Source organism: Cebus imitator, unplaced genomic scaffold, assembly GCF_001604975.1.
Source record: "Cebus imitator isolate Cc_AM_T3 unplaced genomic scaffold, Cebus_imitator-1.0 Scaffold182, whole genome shotgun sequence".
NCBI lineage: Eukaryota > Metazoa > Chordata > Mammalia > Primates > Cebidae > Cebus > Cebus imitator.
Genome location: NW_016107497.1, coordinates 946,590 through 967,415, shown reverse-complemented (window position 1 = coordinate 967,415; position 20,826 = coordinate 946,590).

Below are 20,826 nucleotides of genomic sequence, written 5' to 3'. Positions count from 1 at the left end.
CGACCTCACTAATCATCAGGAAAATGACAACATAACTCACAATGAGGCATCACTGTGCAGCTGTCAGGATGGTTACTATCAAAAAGTAAAATGATGACAACTGTTATCAAGGATGTGGAGAAAAGGAAATCTTCTATTTTGTGAATTGGGAATGGCTACTGGTACATCCATTGCGGAAAAACAATATAGAGGTTCCTCAAAATATAAACAGAACTACTGTATGATCCAGCGTTCCTACTACTGGGTGTATGTCAAAAGGAAATGACATAAGTATGTCGAAGAGAAATCTTCATTCTCTTGTTTATTGCAGTATTAGTCATAGCAGCCAAGATATGAAGTCAACTTTTGTCCATTGGCAGATAAATGGATAGAGAAAATGTGAAATATATATATCACGCATACATAGCATATTATTCAGCTACAAAAAGGGGAGAAAATCCTGCCAGTTGCAACACACAGATAAGCCAGGAAAATGTATGGTAAGTGAAATAAGCAAGATATAGAAAGACAAATATTACATTATCTCACATTGTGGAATCCAAAAAAAAAAAAAACCCCAGAAAACCTCAAACTCACAAAAACAGAGTATAAGGTGTTTACCAGGAGTCTGGGGGTTGGAGGAAATGGGCAGGTGTTGGTAAACAGTTGAAGACTACCATTTGTAAAATGAATAAATTCTGGAGAGCTAATGTATACCATGGTGACTATAGTTAATGTGTTGTATACTTTAAATTTGCTAATGTTAAGCATATCTTAAGCAAATCTTAAGCATACTCACCACAAAAAAGTAACTAAATGAGTTAATGGATATGTTACTTAGCTTGATTGTGATAATTACTTTTCAGTGTTTAAGTGTATCAAGACAGTAAGTTGTACACATAATTTTTTTTTCAATTATATCTCAATGAAGCTGTAGGGAAATCTTTGCTTCTGGTAAAAAAAAAAAAATCAAGAAATGTATAATAGGAAAGAATAATCAATTTACAATAACAGCCAAAACCTGAGGAAACTACGAATTAACTGAATCCCTTTGAAGGACCTGTAAAAATATACTGAAAGATGTAAAAAAGTTCCTCATGTATATTTCCAGCATGTCCATGGATCCACTCAATTCTGTGAGTCTTTCAGTAGTATTATTTTGTAAATTTTGCCCAAATTAATCAGCCAATGCAATATTATTTCCATAAAAATACATGCTGAATATTTTTGTATCTTACCGAGTTAATTCTAAAATGTATATGAAATATATATTTAAGAATCATAAGAATAATTTAGAAAAATAAGAACAAAGATATGGAAGTTGTTTTTCTATTGAGATGCCAAACATCTATTATTCTATGATAATAAAACAGCGTGTATTGCCACAGAACTAGATAAATGAACAGAACATAAAAACAAGAATTTAGAGAGTTCAAAAATAGGTACATATACATATTGATATGCAGTGTATTGTAAAAATTTGCATATATGGCACAAAGATGCATTCTTTAATAACATTTGTGGTATTTTAAGAAAAAGTAAATTATTTCTATTTTTTACTATGTATACAACATCCAAACTTCAAATATATTCTATGAAAAGACACAAAAATATGACTACAACCCTGTGACTGATAGAACATACCCAGTTGACCTTTATATAAATCTTTTGTCATGTGCTGACCTTGTATCAACAGTTTCCAGAAACATGGAGTAACTTTAAAGGCATTAAGGAATGAAAATAACATTTGATCTTTAAAAACATAAAATGACAAATTAAAATAAAATAAAGAAGCCTTTTATTAGCTGGTCTTGATACCAAATATGAATTAAATATTTTAAATGAGTTGTTAAGATTGTATTTTATTTAATTTAATCAAAATTAAAAACAAGACATGCATAACCCATAGAAATTTGTCATGTGGCAAACCTAAGCTTTGTCAATCTAAATAAACCAAAGAAACATAAAAGAAAATGGCATTTACCTGTGAATGGGCATTGCAATGGGAATATATGTGCCATAGTAAACTATGTGCATTTCAAAGAGGTAAAGGAAAATTAAGATTTTTAAAGAAAAAACTGAGCAGGATTTCAAAATTATTAGTTATTATCCTTGGACACAGTGGACAATAACAAGGCTGGTATGAGTATGAAGTTGAACAGGTAGTTGCTGGGCAGGTGTTCTCATAGAAATATAATTTTTATGTAACATGGTGGCCTTTGTGCTAAGTTGTGTTTTTTGCAGAGTTTTTAGTGATAGTTTTTATTAGGCATTTGTTCATGAGAACCCGGCCTTTGCTCTTCCCTGCTCTATTTGTCGGGTCTTTTACACAGTTAATTCTGACCACTTCTACAGTCCCTTGTAGGTTCTCTTAATTATTTTGGAATGAGTAAAAGTATTGTCACGTTATAGCTTTTTTGTTTTTGATAGTTTTTATTTGTTTCTTCTACTTTTTCTGTTAAGAGAATTATCTATAAAAAATAAAAATAAAAAACAAGATAGAGAGAAATATTTGAGATAGTTTTATAACCTCAGACCAGCTTTTGCCAAATCATGTTTTCATCATCTCTTAATAGGTATAATTTGGAAAACATACTCAATGGTAAAAGGTTGAGAAACTTGGGGTTAAATGTGGTTTATATCGATGTTAATGAGCGTTGTAAATCTTTTAATTAATTTTTTGAGTTTCCCAAACTTACCGTAGAAACTTGTTTTATAAAATGTATTTTATGGAGCATATTTTGAGAATATGAAATTTACTGCTAAACACTGTTATGTGTTTAACAGTATAAAATAGACACTCAAAACACAATTTGTAAAAACAATCAGGTGCCCCAGAAATTAGTTATTAAATAGATATTAATTATTTATTCTAGAATTAGAAAGGATTTCAAAGTTTACTTCTTTGGATACTATTTTTCTCTCTTTTAAGTTCTATATATTCATTTATTTTCATTTCTATAATGAATCTCCTCAAATAAATAACAGGCATTATTAGATGAAAGAAATGCAATCTAGTTTTAACAAGCTATGGCTCTTCACTTTATTAAATTAATGAACATTAATTTCAGCATTTCCAATTAACCTTCTCTATTCCCAAAGTCCCCTAGAGTTCCCAGTTGTCACTATATATTAATCTTCTCCAGCAATGACTAGAATCATACTTTTGGTAATGTGCCATATTCTGTGACAGGGATTAGTTGGAAAGGGGCATCTCATTAAGAGGTTGAATTTCAAAGTACCACCAGATGCAACAGTCATCTGTCAGTTTATCTGACAAAAAATTATATCCTTACATCCACAGAACTATAATGCAGCCTCATCAACACCAGGAACTCCCTTTTCCTTATTGTGCTCATTACAGATCAAACTGTTTCTGCATAGATGAAAAGTGATTTCTTCCCTAGTTCCCGACATCTATCCATAAAATTAAAGTAAGTATAAGATAACATCATGTTAGAGAATGAAACCTTAATCTATGATAAAATTTCATTTGGATATGAATGATAAAATACTGTGTAGTCATCAATATCAAACCTGAATTAAAAAAATTAATATTGAATATGACAATAATTAAATATTACATGCAGATATAAAAACTCCTTTCATAGGAAAAGCACTCATAAAACCCATAATTTTGATATCCATGATGAAATGCTGTGTATTGATACCTAATCACCTTTTAAACAGATCAAAGTGATAATAGTAGTAAAACTGCAAGTGTCAGTAAAAATTGGTTAATTAAGTATGATCACTATAGTTTTTTCTTCTTAAAAAGTATGATTTTGCCTGTAATTCCTGCAGTTTTGGTGGCTGGGGTGGGTGGATCATCTGAGGTCAGGAGTTTGAGACCAGCCTGACCAACATGATGAAACGCTGTCTCTACTAAAAATACAAAAATTAGTTGGGTGTGATGGTGCATACCTGTAATCCCAGTTACTTGGGAGGCTGAGGTATGAGAATTGCTTGAACCCAGGAGGTGGAGGTTGCAGTGAGCTGAGATTGCACCACTGTATTCCACCTCGGTGTCAGAGCGAGATTCAGTCTCCAAATTTTTTTTTTTAATTGCAACAATTGTTCACACTTAAATCATATTACCATTTTAAATTATAAATTAACTAACTGATAAATTATTTTTGCTTAATATATCTTTATTTCAAAATCTTAGTAAACATAATATTGTGCTGTCTTTTTAATAAGGAAAAGTATTGATTGTCCAAATGTCCTTTCTTTTAACAGAAATACTAAACATTATTTTAACTTTTTAAAAATTATTTTTATTTTTTCAATTTATTTTATTTTATATTTTTGCGATAGAGTTTTGCTCTGTCACCCAGGCTGGAGTGGATTGCTGCGATCTCAGTTCACTGTAACCTCCACCTCTTGAGTTCGATCAATTCTCCGGCCTAAGCCTCCCGAGTAGCTGGACTACAGGTGCCCGCCACCGCCCCTGGCTTATTTTTTGTATTTTTAGTGGAGACAGGGTTTCACTGTGTTAGCCAGGATGATCTCCCGACGTGGTGATCTGCCCACCTCAACCTCCCAAAGTGCTGGGGTTACAGACATGAACCACCACGCTGGGCCTTCAACTTTTTTATATCTACTAAATCCATGTGGCTCTCTAGAAGGGAAAATGGGAGGCTATGTTATACTCTGTTGCAAAAATTTTCAGTGTAGATATCTGTGGTATACCAAGGAGTTTTGATACAGCTGTGCAGTACCTAGTGGCTTCCTAAAAATATTTCAAGGCTTGCCACTGTACATATTGTCAGAAAATGATCATTCCTACGAACTTTCCCATGGAAAGCAAAAATGGTGACTTTGTACCTTCTTGTTTTCTTTTGTAAAAACATCATTCGGTCTCTCTCATTTGATATTTCAAAGAAGGTTTAGGGACACAGAAAAATATGACACTATTTTGAAAAAGTCTGTGTTCAATATTTATTAAAGAAAAATTTATAAACTATTTTTGGAATCTAATAAAATAACAATTTCAAAAATATGCTTTGTTCTGTTAAAATTCACAAGGCAGTTATATTTTAATGTTAAAAATATATGTGCTAATGCAGCATATACAAATTTTAGAATCTCAAGCAGATATTTGTTTCGTGGTTAGTACATACTACTTATTTAAACAAAATATATTCCTTTTCCTGTTTCCAATCAAATTAAAAATCAACTAATCAAACATATAAATTATTCCCTAGATTTGGGCAACCTGCATCCAAGTATTCAAATAATCCCTTTACAAAGTAGGAATGGACATCAGTCTATCTATAGCCAGTGAAAATAATAGAACATATAATTTTGTTAGAAAGGGAAATGTTTTACTTTCAACTTGTATAACTACAAATAAGTTACTTAACTTTCTGAAGCTTAGTTGTCTTATCTCTAAAATGTAGTTCTAGTGTGACTGATGAGAGTTCATATTTTCTTCAAAGCATTTAGAATGAGGCTTAGAGAGAAAAGAAAGCAGTATTTTGAAAAGAAAGCAGAAAAGAAAGCGCGAACTTTGGAGGCTGACTGCCTTGACTCCAGCTCTAACAGTTATTAACTATGTAACTCAGGGCAGGTTACTCACAGTGCCACAGTTTCCTAATCTATATAATGGTGATAATATTTGTACACACCACATAAGGTAAGTGCAGAGGGTGAATGCCAATATATGTAAAGCATTTAAAATGGGAGTTAGCATACGAGGAATGTGTGTGTGCTTTTTTATGAATAGTGGTTATATTCTGACATATGTAACAAGTGACTGTCACTTTTGACAATCCCTATAGGTACTAATAGAGATCAATAATATAGTGATAGTAACTAAATAATTTTGTGTATCTTTTTCTTTAAAATATTACACTGTTTTGTCATTAGGAAATATGGCAGTGCACTAGTTGTTAACACAAAGATTCTCTAAAGATGCCTGAGAGAGAGACAAAGAGACAGAGAGAGAGAATTTCCAAGATTTCTTCCAGAACAAAATTCTAATCAAACCATTTGATTATTGTTGAGTTGGGTAAATGAAGGCACAAAAATGATGTGTACAATTTTTCTCAAACTTTTATTCATTGTTAAATTAAGAACTAACCATTCTACTTTGAAATAAATCTTTAGTCAATTTTTGCTGTGTGGGAGTAAATAAGGAAAAAACAATTCTGATTAGAGTAGCTAATTACCTAAGTATATGTGGTTATTGGAGCTTCATATGTGACTACATTCATAGGAAGTGTCTTGAAGTTATACAACTTCTAGTTTAATATGTCAAATATAAAATAGAATTGACTTATTTTCTGTCAGAACCCACCTTAGAACAACAAACAGAAAGAGAACCAGAAAAGCAATTGCCATTTTCCACAAAAGTAAGCAGTCTCTGTAACTCCAAAAAGGGATAGGAAAAAAAAAAAAAATTGCTAAATGCAGTGAAACCCAAACACAGGGGAGAAAAGACAGAAAAGATGATTGTAGTGCATACCTCAGACCAAGTCAGCTCTTCAGAAAAGGTGCTGGTCCTTTGTTTATAACAAAAAGAATGGGATTCACCAGTTGGCAATGTATGCTTGAGTTTGTTTTGAAAGCAAGATTGAACAAAAATCCATGAAGACATATAATCTTGGAAGCTAATAAACAGTAGGTAAGTTGCTAGTGCAGAAAGAGTTATGAATCAATACACCCTCTATAAAACAGATATTTAAAGATATCATTATTGCAGCAGGGTTTATAATAGAAGAAAATCTAGAATCACAAAAACATTTTTCAAAAGAGCATTTGATAAATAAATTTGATACATCATAGAAGGAGAATTCTATTCAGCTTTAATGAACAAAGAGAAGCTTTATAAATAATGATATTAAATAATGCCTTATATATAGTGTTAATCCATATAGCATTGCCCAGTTATACTTTTAAAAATTACTGATAATGACGCTGGTCATGGTGGCTCATGCCTGTAATCCCAGCACTTTGGGCCATCAAGACAGGCGGATCAACTGAGGTCAGGAGTTCGAGACTAGCCAGGCCAACATGGCAAAACCCCGTCTCCACTAAAAATAGAAAAATTGGCGGGGCATAGTGGTGGGCACCTGTAATCCCAGCTACTCAGGAGGCTGAGACAGGAGAATCACTTGAATCTGAGAGGCGGAGGTTGCAGTGAGCTGAGATGGTGCTGCTGTAATGCACTCCTTCTTGTGTGACAAAGTGAGACACCATCTCAGAAAAAAAAATACTGATGTCGACAAAAATTATGATGAACATTAAACTTGGGAGTCTTACCCAGGCTCACAGCATAACACTGAGGAAGGGGTCTCAAACTGAGTGAAGGTCAAGAAGGAGTGCAGGAAGATATTATGGCGGGGCAGAAAGAGAACATAAGTTCATTTGGGGTTTCAGACAAATAGGATAGCATATACATTTAAAGTAGGGGCAAATAAACTCATTTTTATAAAAATAGGAGTAAACAACAAAGCTGACCTACAAAGCGGGAATTTTAGGAAACACAGTGGGCAACATAGGGAAATACAAAAGGAAACACACACACACAAAATCTTTTAGCAAACATATTAGGGAGAAAGAAAATGCTGTATTTTGAAAAGACTTGAAGTTACTAATCTCTATAGAGTAGGAAGATGCAAAATAACTTAGATGCTTATAAAGTTCATTGTGAGTCAGAGATAATTATTTCGAACACAAACAACAGCTGGTCAAAGAAGTACCAGCCTCATTAAAAGTCAATTATTAATTTGAAATAATCAAAATTTATAAAAGAAGCAAGTGGATGGAGAAGAAAACCTGATAAACCAACAAGTCAATTTTCCATATGTTTTCATAAATCTGGTGAAAATGTTAACAAAATTTTCACAATAATTTAATGTAAGAAAAAAACATATAAGAAAAAGCATTATGTCATAGTTTCTGCAGGTCAAGTATTTAGAAGCTTAGCTGGGTGGTCCGACTCAGGGTTTCGCATAGGATTTTTATCTTTTTCTGCCTGTAGTACAGTCTTCTGAAGGCTGGACAGGAGTTGAGGATCCACTTCCCTGTGCACTATGTGACAGATGTCAGATTGTCTCAGTTCCTCACCTCGTGAGCTGCTTCACAGGGCTGCTCACAAGGCAGCCTACATCTCCCAGAGTGAGTGACGAGATAAAGATAGAGATAGAGATAGAGAGAGAGAGAGAGAAAGAGAGAAATGCTAATCATAATGCTTGTTGAGATCTAGTGTTTAGAGTTGCAGTGCTGTCACTTCCACTTTATTGTATTTGTTAAAAACAAGTCACTAAGTTTAGCAAATGGCCAAAAAGAGGGCTTTAGGTCCACCTCTTGAAGAAAGAAGTATCAACAATGTATGACTACATTTACAAAACCAGTGTAATACCTATTTTAAATCTAAATTCAAAACACAACATAAGAGCCCAGAAAAGATACAGGGAGACCAAGGTTAACATATTAGTGCTCAAAAAAATTGAGATAAAAATTTTAATGGAAATAAAAGCTAAATTAAAAACAACACAGAAGAGGTAGGTACTGATACACATTAAGGGCCTATGGAGGACTTGGTACTAAGAAAAATAAAATGATAATTATTAGGTATTTTATAGGACTAAAGAGGAAATGATTTTGATTTTCATTAAAGATGTTTAAAGCTATTGGCATTCTCACTCTGCAAATTGTAGACTTCATTTCTCTGCAAATCAAACTCAGGAATGAGCTTGTTACTTCCTATCATCAGCGAAATGTGAACCAAAGTGATACATACCCTTCTGTATACATGCCATCTTCAAAAAGATAAAGATCTTTTTGAGGTAGCAAGGTGAAAAAATATGTATTTTTAAAAGAAATGCAAAATACCTGAATGCGGATGGGAATAATCTATTAGAGAAAATTTAATCAAAAAGAGAGAAAAAACCTGTAGGAGCAATGATCTCTATTACGCTAAATATTTGAATCTAGGCATAAGTGAAAGGGAAATGAGTTTAGCAGAAGGACAAAATACACAACTGTATATGCCAGCAGGTGGGGGCGTGGTGAATGGGGGATGTGCGAATTCTCTACTCATTGTTCTAAGTTTGTCATTAGAAAGGAAGAAAGTCCTTAGCTAAGAGTGAAGACTGAAGAGGGGTTCTTTCAAGTTTTCAGATTAAGGAGAAAAAAACAAGTGGTCATCAAGGAACATAGGAAAATGAGTGAATTAGAGCAGTACAATGTAATTGCTAAGTAGACTTAAGAGCCAATCTGAGGCAATGTTAAGAGCTCGCTTGACATTTAGCTTGGAATTTTCTGGCTTATTTTCTACAGTGCCTGTCCACCTCTCTGCTAGACATCATCTGTTTTGCCTTTTAAGGTCCATTTGTCACACTTCTCTACCATCCTTCTACAGTCTACTCTTTTCCCCGGAAGGGTTACCAGTACCAGCTCCACCAAAAGGCTTCCTTGCCTTCAGATTTGTGGTTTGCATTCAACAGTAGGAGGCATGGAATGGGAGGCACAGCCAGGCATAGCCAAATATATATATATATGTTTTTTATATATAGGTATATATAAATATATATATATTTATATATAATAATTTATATATGTTACCTATATATATATATATATATATAGGTATATATATATAGGTATATATAAATATATATATTTATATATAATAATTTATATATATGTTTCCGTCTTCAATAATAACTTTCTATTCTTTCTGTTCTTTCTGTCTTTTCCCTTTCAGTTCTAGAAATCTAAAGTTTCTCTGCTATTTCTAGTCTCAAGATCCTACAATAAACTATAGTGTTTTTTTAAACCCTGTACACAACTTTGTAAATAGACTCTTTATTGAACAGTCTTTAATTACCCAGTTTGAGTGTTTTATCTGTTTCTGACAGGGACTCTGCCTGATGCAGTATTGGTGACTCGCTCTTCTTTTCAAATTTCTATTACTTTTTTAATTTGTAGGAGTTCCTGTCATACTTTAGACATTAATGCCTTATGAATTTTAGGTATTACAAAGATAGGTTTTAGATTCTCCTTTTCTGTTAGTGTTGTTTATAAAGTTCTTCACTGGAGAAAATACGTAATTTTATGTTGGTTTTTCAAAGTGGTAACTTCTATAAATTATTTTCTCCTCACCAATTCCTAAAAATCTTGTGAACATTTTCTTCCCTATGTTCTTGACTATACCATCCAGTATCAAGTCAAAAGGTTGGGCTTCCCTGAATGTGCTGTTCTTGCAATTGGATGCTAAAATTGGTGCTCATGGACTATTATAAGATATATTTGTTCCGTTTTTAAAATGTTTGAATTTTAAGCAGGGTAGCTTTCATAGCCACCTTGTAATATAGTTGCTATATTACTGAGTATGTTACTGAGTTTCCTAGGTATAAGTGTGTGGATAAGGACAAGAAATTTGCCCCTTGACTGAAATGGGAACTCTCATTTTAGAGATGCACCTGACACAGTTTTGCTGGCATGCAGTTTTTCTGCCCTGATCCTTGGGGCCTCCTATGACTTCTTGAGGGTCTCCTGACTGTCTCATTAATGCTAATACTTCAAAGTTTGTATATTGTAGTGTCCAAAATGGGATGCTCTTTCTAATCCATAACTCAAGAATATGCAGTAAAAAGCACAAGAAAAAATATGCTAACGAGAAATCAATGCCCCAGTGAGAGATTAAATCTACTTCTGAGTGATAGTGAAAGGTGTCTATAGCAAATAACAGAAGATAGATTTCCTTCGTTTGGGTAAATAAAATCCAGAGGGAGGCAGGATCATCATGGAGGAATACTGCCTTTTGCCTTCACTGACCATGATCTAAACCTGCTCAAACACTCAGCTGTAACTAGGTGGTTTATAGCGAGCTTGCCTTTACTGTGATTAATACCTTTGTACTAAATTCCATTTGTAGAGGTAATGATATTATTGGTTATGGTGGAGAAAAGCCGACACCGGTACTGATATATTGCTGAGTGGTGAATGCAGGCACGTGAGCCAATGCACTCCATGTTTGTGACTGGGAAAGCACTTGTCAGAGGAAGGTGTATTGGTTCCAACCTGACAGTGCTCCTGTTTTCTCTGGGAAATGTGTGTAAGGTACTTAGGCAATAGCCTGCAGGAACAAACAGGTCTACATTGCTGCAACAACTTGGCATATACCAGTGCTTCAAGGGAAGACTCCTAAACTTCAAATATAATGGATTACAGATAGATACATAATAGATAGGTAGATAGATAGATTGAGAGATAGATAGATATCATGTATCTGGGACTTAGCAGTGGTGTGACCAGGGTCCAGAAGAGGCAGTGAAGTCAGTGTTGGTGATCTGGCTGTGAACCTGTAACTGAGTAGAAACTTCCATTTCTACAAATGCAAGGATGAGTTTAAACCTGCATTAGAATATGAATCTTGGTATTATAGGTTCAAAACCTCTCTGAATTTAAAATTAAAGACGTAGCAGAAGAAGATAGATCCTGTATGTTTAATAGTTTAACCCAGAAAGATACTCATTTTCAGTAGTGTCTGTGGTATAAATATATATATTCAGATTGGATAAAGTCCTAAATTAACTGATGGTATATAAAAAAGATTTTTTTTTCTAAGAGGACTAGATAATATTGCAGTACTATGTTTGATATGCTAAACATATTCTATATTTTCAGTAACTACTAGCTACATGCAACTACCAAGCACTTGAAAAGTTATTAACAAAGTTGAAAAGCTGATTTTTTATTTACCAGTTTAAAAAAAAAAAAAAGAAAAGCTGATTTTTAGATTTTTTAAAAATTTTCAATGCATTTATTTATTTAATTTATAAATTTAAATTTAAATGTCAATAGTCATGTGGCTAGTGGCTAACTATACTAAGAAACTGAAAGGATAAAATATTTCTAAGTACATAAAATATTTTTTAATACTGCATTTGTGATATAGCACCAATTTCCCATTGATATATTCATTTTTATTTTATTTTGTAATTTAGTAATTATTTAGTAATTTAGTAGTCTTTAAAATACTTTGTTAATCATCGACAGATTTTTTAGTAAGATAGTATTTCTGGTTTGTAATAATTTTATGTTTAGAGTGCTATTTTCTTATTTTATAGCATTCCTTTTAGATCAGAAAATGCCCATAGGTCATAATTAGTTTAACTTTTATTCTGGAAAGATGAAAGCTATTAAACGTTTGATCAGCAGATAGCAACATGGACAGATATGTTTTGTTAGGTCATTTTGGCAATGTACTTATTGGACAAGGATAGAGCCAAGTAATCTAGTTAGAAAACTATTTCAGTTTTCAAAGTAGGAGAAACTGAGTGCATAAAGTCTGAACAGTGAGGCTCAGGGCAGGGGCTCACATCTGTAATCCCAGCACTTTGGGAGGTGAGGGGGGTGTATCTCCTGAGGTCAGGAGTTCGAGACCAGCCTGGCCAACATGGCGAAACCCCATCTCTACTAAAAATATAAAAAAATTACCTAGGTGTGGTGGTGGGCACCTGTAATCCCAGCTACTCAGGAGGCTGAGGCAGAAGAATCACTGGAACCCAGGAGGTGCAGGTTGCAGTGAGCCGAGATCGTGCCACTGCATTCCAGGCTGGGTGAAAGAGCAAGACTCCATCACCAAAAAAAAGAAAAAAAAAAAAAGTTTAAGCAGTGATACTGATAAAAAGATACGGATTTGAAAGGTTTTTTCTGAAGATAAAAGTCAATATTAGTGACTACTTATCTTCTAAAAATTTGCATCTAGATACAAGGTACCTCTTAGTCTATGAATATAGCATTGTAAACCTTTCAAATGGAGGCAACTCTAGCTTCACATTTAAAAAAGTTAAAAATGATTGCTATGTATGATTCCATTTCTTGCCTTAATGGCTCACATAAATAATACTATAATTATAAGAAGTCTTCCTTAAAAGCAAACAGCTTTGAGCATCAAAGTACCTTTTGGGAAGCTTATTATTTTAAGTGACATAAAATCCACCTCATTGCCAGTTAGATAGTAAGAGGAAGTTTTGTCTGTCACAATTGAAAATTTCAGAAATAAAACTAAATCAAGTAAGGTTTAGTCCATTGTCTCAAATATTTTCCACAAGGATAATGCTAAACTTGGTCTGTTTTGCACTACCTTCTCTGTCGGCAAAAAAAAAAAAAAAAAAAAAAAAAAAAAGTTTTCTTCAAATCCATTCATCAGCTTTCATTTGTAGTTGAAAATGAGGTGTTATTTCAGATTTTATACCTTCAACAAGAAGGTTGATGAGAGTCTATCTATGTCATAACTGAGGAAAAGACAAAGAACTTTGCTTTGCTGGAATCCACAGAAAATATATTTTTTCATGGGCCAGCACTAGCTTCTGTCTCTATTTTTGAAAAACAACAAAAAAAAGCTATTTTCATTAGGGTCATCAAATAAGCTTACTGGATTAAGCCGTTAGTGTCCACTTGTGATGAGAAGGGGAATTAGCATAAATACCAACTAAGCCATGTTTCTGAGATGAGGCTAGTTAATAACAACCGTTTCAAAATTCTACATATTATTATTTTCAAAGGAGACTGAAAAGTACTGAATGCCAAAATCATTGTTACCTGGGCATGGAACAGTTATAATAGAAATCTTTAGGAGATGTATTTTCTGCGAAAAGCAATATTGATGATATTCTTATAACTGTTGCCAAATATCAGGTGTTAATCTACTAAAACAGATTTATCTCAAGGTTTTCAATACACTGAAACACTTTTTCATTCTGATTATTAAAGACCTATCACTTAAGACAATAAAAATATGAAGTGGCTCATGCCTGTAATCCCAGCACTTTGGGAGGCCAAGGCAGACAGATCATTTGAGGTCAGGAGTTCGAGACAAGCCTAGCAAACATGTTGAAACCTTGTCTCTACTAAAAATACAAAAAAAAAAAAAAAAAAAATTAGCGGTCATGGTATTGGGCACCTGTGATCCCTGCTACCCAGAAGGCTGAGGTAGGAGAATCCCATGAACCTGGGGGTCAAAAGTTGCAGTGAGCCGAGATCATGCCACTGCACTACAGCCTGGGCAACAGAGGGAGACTCCATCTCAAAGCAAAAACACAATAAAAACATCAACAATGAAATGATTGACATAAAAATATGTCTAGTAATACTTTAAATTAGGAAATTAATTTTTATATACCTCATAAATAAAACATAATGGATTAGCATTACAATGGACACCTTCATTTTTAATCTTAAGCACTTGAATACATTTCAAGGGTTTATTTGTGATCTTCTATCAGTGAAGCATTAGCGAAATGTTTTTGTAATTTGTGTCATCTGAGAAAAATTAATTTAAAGCAAGGTATTGAATTAAGAGGTCAATCTAAATTTAAATTAAAATGTTAAGGAATCACACAAAGCTTATACCCAGAAGACCAACTTCTACTACATTATTTCTTCAAATTGTAACAGATTCTATTCTGAAACAATGAATTCTGACTTTATATTATTTGGGAAACCAAAATTTGGTTTTATTTTTCTTTAATAATATCAAAAGCGAATAAAAAGAAGAATGTACTGAAATAATAGGGAATATTTATGTGCATATACACATGTAGACACAAGCACAAACATAGACACATGTATAATAGACTCTTTGTATATATAGATAGATATAGGTATAGAAATCTATAGATAGAGAATATGTACCTTATATCTATATCTATCTATATATTTTTATCTATAAATCTATATCTCAAAAGAGAGAAAGTGTGTTTGTGTGTGTGTATGTGTGTGTGTGTGTGTGTGTGTATGTGGCTGTCCTCATCCAGGATGTTGTTGCCATGTGGGCCAGAGGTAATGAACTTAAATCCTTTTTTGGTGAACATTATTGTTATTTCTTTAAAACGAAGAGAGAATCTCTAGAAATCTGAAGCCTCACTTAATAAAGAATACAAAAACCACAAATAAGATAATAAATGAATATAGTAACTTCTTAGATAATAATATCTTTCAAATTTAAGTAACTATAATTCTTCATGATAGTCACCAGGAGAATTTATATAGTCTACTAATGCCTTTATTAAAAATGGGAAAATTTCTACTTTGAATGAATCTTTGACTTCTGCTTTGGAATATTCTCAATTATTATTTTTACCTTCTGAAAGTGTTTATCTACTAATTTATCCATGCATTAATGTCACCAGGGCAGCCCTGATGAAACAGTTGGGAAAGTTCTTTTTCTTACTGTTTTTCATTAGTTTCTTGTTTACAGATGCAGCTGCTTAAAGAAACCAGATGGTCCAGGATGGTGCCAGAGCTTCGTAACCCCTGATCAGATACCAAAAGGAGAAAAGACCCCTAAGCCTGCCCAAACTGGAACAGACAGCCTTAGTTGCCTTTAGATTATTAACACATCATTATAATGCTAAAATTCCCTCCCCAAAAGAAAACCTTTGCCATTTTATGTACATGGAGTGTATGAAGACATATATTTATGAATTGAGCCTGTGTGTCTGGAGTCCTACCCTGCACATGGTAACATTCCTTTTTGTCCTCATACCCAGTCCATAAGAGCCCAATGTCTTCTATTATCTACGGAGAAGGAGTCTTTAGGGCATAAGCTCACTCCCTCTCCCCTTCTGCCCAGAAATAAAACCTGCTTGCCCTTTTATCCAATTGGGTTTTCTTTCTTTGTGACAGATATAACATATTAAAAGAACTCAGTTTACTTCTGACATTAATTTATCAAATGTTTATTACCTAATGCCAGGACACGATGACTCAATTTCTATCTTTTCAACTTCAAGTAATCACCTCTTCTAAAATAACTATTACAATACAGTTTTGTGTGTTTAAGAGTGCAAGTTAAAAAGATATGACTGGCTCAGATTTTTCTTTTAAGACATATGTCCTTCTCTAGGCAAAAATAAGAGTAGAGAAAGACTATAAGATGATGACATATATTAGAAATTGGAAAAAATCAACTAAAGAAAAAGCCAACTAAGAATTTATAAGAGGAGTATAAATTAAGAGAGCTTTTATACACAGAAATAACACAAATATTTAACTTACTCAATTCAGATCATGATCAAAAAGAACAAGATAGAATACTCACTGGCTTAAATAGAAGAATAAACATTGGTTTCAATAAGGATATGAAGTCTCCAACTATGATAATGTAAAAAGGTAAGCATATATACCATCTATTGAATTGATTATCACTCATGCTAATTACTTAGAAGAATGAATGTCAAACTCATATTTGTGTTTCTCAGTATAAAAAGAAAGGTATTGATACTAGGTTTTTTTATTCATGTGAAAGGCATGGCCATTAGCTCAGGTGTCTGATTTTATAAGTTAGTTTTGAATTTTTTCTACTTTTCTCTTGTTTTCATGAGAGGAGTGGCATTTTGGATTGTTTCTAACATTCTGGAAGTCCCACGAACATTTTTTTCCCATTTATTTATTTTATGGCATTTTAGGTTTGGGGGTACATGTGAAGAACATGCAAAATTGTTGCATAGGTACACACGTGGCAGTGTGATTTGCTGCCTTCCCCCCCATCACCTACATCTGGCAACTCTCCCCTTGCTCTCTCTCCCCAGCTCCCCACCCTGTGCCGTCCCTCCCCTATTTCCCCCCAACTGACCCCAGTGTGTAGTGCTCCCCTCCCTGGGTCCATGTGTTCTCATTGTTCAACACCTGCCTATGAGTGAGAACATGCGGTGTTTGATCTTCTGCTCTTCTGTCAGTTTGCTGAGAATGATGGTTTCCAGGTTCATCCATGTCCCTACAAAGGACATAAACTCATCGCTTTTGATGGCTGCATAATATTCCATGGTGTATATGTGCCACATTTTCCCTATCCAGTCTATCATCGATGGGCATTTGGGTTGGTTCCAGGTCTTTGCTATTGTAAACAGTGCTGCAATGAACATTTGTGTGCACATGTCCTTATAGTAGAACGATTTATAATCCTTTGGATATATACCCAGTAATGGGATTGCTGGGTCAAATGGAATTTCTATTTCTAGGTCCTTGAAGAATCGCCACACTGTCTTCCACAATGGTTGAACTAATTTACACTCCCACCAACAGTGTAAAAGTGTTCCTGTTTCTCCACATCCTCTCCAGCATCTGTCGTCTCTAGATTTTTTAATGATCGCCATTCTGACTGGCGTGAGATGGTATCTCAATGTTGTTTTGATTTGCATTTCTCTGATGACCAGTGATGATGAGCATTTTTTCATATGTTTGTTGGCCTCATGTATGTCTTCTTTTGTAAAGTATCTGTTCATATCCTTTGCCCACTTTTGAATGGGCTTGTTAGTTTTTTTCTTGTAAATCTGTTTTAGTTCTTTGTAAATTCTGGATATCAGCCCTTTGTCAGATGGGTAGACTGCAAAAAAATTTTCCCATTCTGTTGGTTGCCGATTCACTCTAATGACTGTTTCTTTTGCTGTGCAGAAGCTGTGGAGTTTGATTAGGTCCCATTTGTTTATTTTGGGTTTTGTTGTCAATGCTTTTGGTGTTTTGGTCATGAAGTCTTTGCCTACACCTATGTCCTGAATGGTTTTGGGGGGGGGAACATTTCTTAATCAGAAACAAATGTGAAACTTCTCTAGTTATTTGACATATGTATGTATTTTAGATTCTCACTAGAGATTTAAACAGAAACAGGATGTCAATTTATGCCAAAAGCTTGACGAAAACAATTTATAAATCAGAGACTTGAGCTAATGGCCACGCCTTTTACATTTCTCTAAGATGTATGAAAGAAAATAGAATCTTGGGACCTCAAACTTATCAGGCCAAAAGGAAAATTAAGCATGGGGAATGAGTCACACAATATTACATTACTTTTGCTCCCAAACAGATAGCTGTAACTTCACAACTCTGTGTCATAGCCTCATCCACAAGCCAGGTTCTCACAATGATAGAGGATTACATATTTCCCCAGATGGCATTCCTCACAAATTGCTCACAAGGAAGTTCCTTGTAAGCTGCCATATCTTTTAGGTTACATATATCCCACTATAAACTAGCCCTAAAACTGAGTTCTGTTGAATCTTACTCTGACAATGTCAATAACCAGTTTATCTTCACAGGCTATAGGACAAGACCAGAAATCATCCATTCACCTGCCCTGAGACAAATGCACGATAGACGTTTTCCTCTACTCCTTCTTCACATTTACTTCATCATATGTAAAATGTAGATTTATTGAGTCTAATCAGACTCTCACAAGAACGTAACCACTTGACTCATTACCTACCTTTCCTACCTCTTTTCCCTCCTGCTTTCTCTTTTCCCTTTAAATACTGAAATTCCCAAACCCCTTTTGGAAAAAGCACAGGTCATACATGCTCCCGTGATTTGTGCTTTTTCCCAGGTGTATCCTCATCCTTAGCTAAATAAACCTCTATTACTTGAGACCTGCCTCAGTCACTTTTTGGTTAACAGATGTAAGTCACCCCTTTTCAGGGGTCCTCAAGCCCCAGGCTGTGGACCAGTCCCAGTCCATGGCTTGTTATTAACTGGGTGCCTGCAGGGGCAAAGCAGGAGGGCAAGCATTACTGTCTGAGCTCTGCCTCCTGTCAGATAGCAGCAGCATTAGATTCTCATAGGAGCCCAAACGCTACTGTGAACTGAACGCACATGCAAGGAATCTAGCTTGTGTGCTCTTTATTAAAATCTAAGTAATGCCTTGTTATCTTCTCAAAACCATCCCCCCTGATCTGAGGAAAAATTGTCTTCACAAAACTAGTCTCTGGTGCCAAAAAGTTGGAGACTATTGCTATGTATCAGTTTAGAGGACCTGAAAGCCACTGACTTGTACATTAGTAGCATACATCTTTATAGAATCAATTATTTGAATTACATTTCATTGTTATTCTTGCATCAATTTTTTTGAGAATTCAGAAATAAAATCTTTTACAAATTTGTTCTGTACCCATAATAAAACTATTAGGATGGTGAAAAAGTAATTGCAGCTTTTGCCATTAAAAGTAATGCCATTATTTTAATACCATTACTTTAAATAGCAAAAGCTGCAATTACTTTTGCACAGATTGCCTAATAGTATTGAGACCACTGGGTACCATTGTGTATATGTTGCTAAAAGATAAGCTGAGGCACATTAAGATATGAAAGGACTTATTTGGACCCACAGTGACTTATCAATCAAGCAGTGCCAGACACCTAGCAGCTAGGGGCTGAGGAAATGTTCGAGGAAGGCTTTCAGAAGGTGAAAAAGAAGCAAAACATAGGAATTATTGGATTAGTTAAAGTGGAACAGTAGCCTTATTTGGATAATTCTAGTAGAAAATCCCTATTTAGAAGTTAGTAGGAAATTTTTGATTGGTTAAGCTTAAGTTTTGCTTTCCTAGAATATGACCATTTGTGCTGAGTTGAGGTTTACTTGGCTTACATAAGAAATCATGCTAGAGCAAACTCAGTTTACTGGCCACCCAGCTAATTTTTTAATCATGTACTTTCCTTATTCACTACTTTAACTCAGAAAAAGAAAAGCAATACATCTCCTGGGGAAAATGTGTCTTGTAATATATTTCAAATTGTGGGTGTATCATGCACGTATAGAGTGCTGGACACCGAATTTCTTCGTATGTTTGATAGTATTTCCTTTTTTGTAAAACGAAACATAAGATGGTGAGTTGCTAGTTGCTGAATTACTCTTAATGTTAAAACTTTGTATTATGGGATTTGATTGCTAAGATTTAGGAAAATGTACATATTTTTTCCTGATAGCAATATAGTTGGCAAAACTTAGAATTTTCAGGGAGTTTAGAATCTAGGTGTAATGATAAACAATAAGCACATAAAGAAATATTTGGAAAAGATTTTGACTTGCAATTGGAAAGAAAAATTATTGAGATATTCTCAATCTTAATTGATTAGATTGTCATTTATATATATATATTTTTGAGCCAATTCCATGGAGGTATTAGTTGTATTAGAGAAAATGGTATCAACTAACTAATTAGTTAAATGATGTGATGAGTACATAGAACTTTTAGAGGAGGAGTTAAGGAGGAAGAAGAGAGCTGTATTGCATACAGTATTAGGATTTCTTCATTTTTATTTGATATATTTTAGTCTAGATTTGATTGCCTTTTGTTTTTAAATCACCTTCACTGCATTTAATGGTTCTTGTTCATTTAAAAACTATGTTTTGCACATAGTTGTAAAATATTCTATGTTTATGTAAAAGCATTATATTAGATTATTGTTTGTTACTCTAACAATATTCCAGTAAATTAATATGATCTTCTATAATAAGACTGAAAAATGACTTATGTCTAATTTTTTTCACATTTTCCTTTAAACAAGGATCTCATTATACTATATAAAATAATAAAACCAGAACTTTATGTACTCTTAATGTTTATGAAGAAAATATGAAATAAAATTCAACATCAAAAATAATTTAGCTATGTCAATAGAATTCTTCTAAAAATATGTTAGTTTTCATTCTACCTTCAAAACACCATGATAAACTAAGAGAGAATTGTTTGTTGTTGAATCATTGATTAAAAAATGAATACTTGTCTGATCCATGTACTTATAAGTGAACAATGTAAGCCTAGTCAGCTTGCCAATTTATTTTTAATAATTAAGGAAAATGAAGCACAGAGAAATTAATGACTTGGTAATGAAACAAAGTAGGTTTGCTGTATACCCTAAGTCTTGTTCCCATATGTTCTGACTGACATTAGACAAGGACTCAAGAAATGTATTCATTAAGTTATACTTTATTCATTCACTTGGTCATGTTTCATATGAATCCAGGCCAAATATTCATTGTTATTTTCATTTGATATAATGCTAAGAAGATTAAACTTTTTAGCTTCTTGTCCTTTTTTTTTTTTTTTTTTTTTTTTT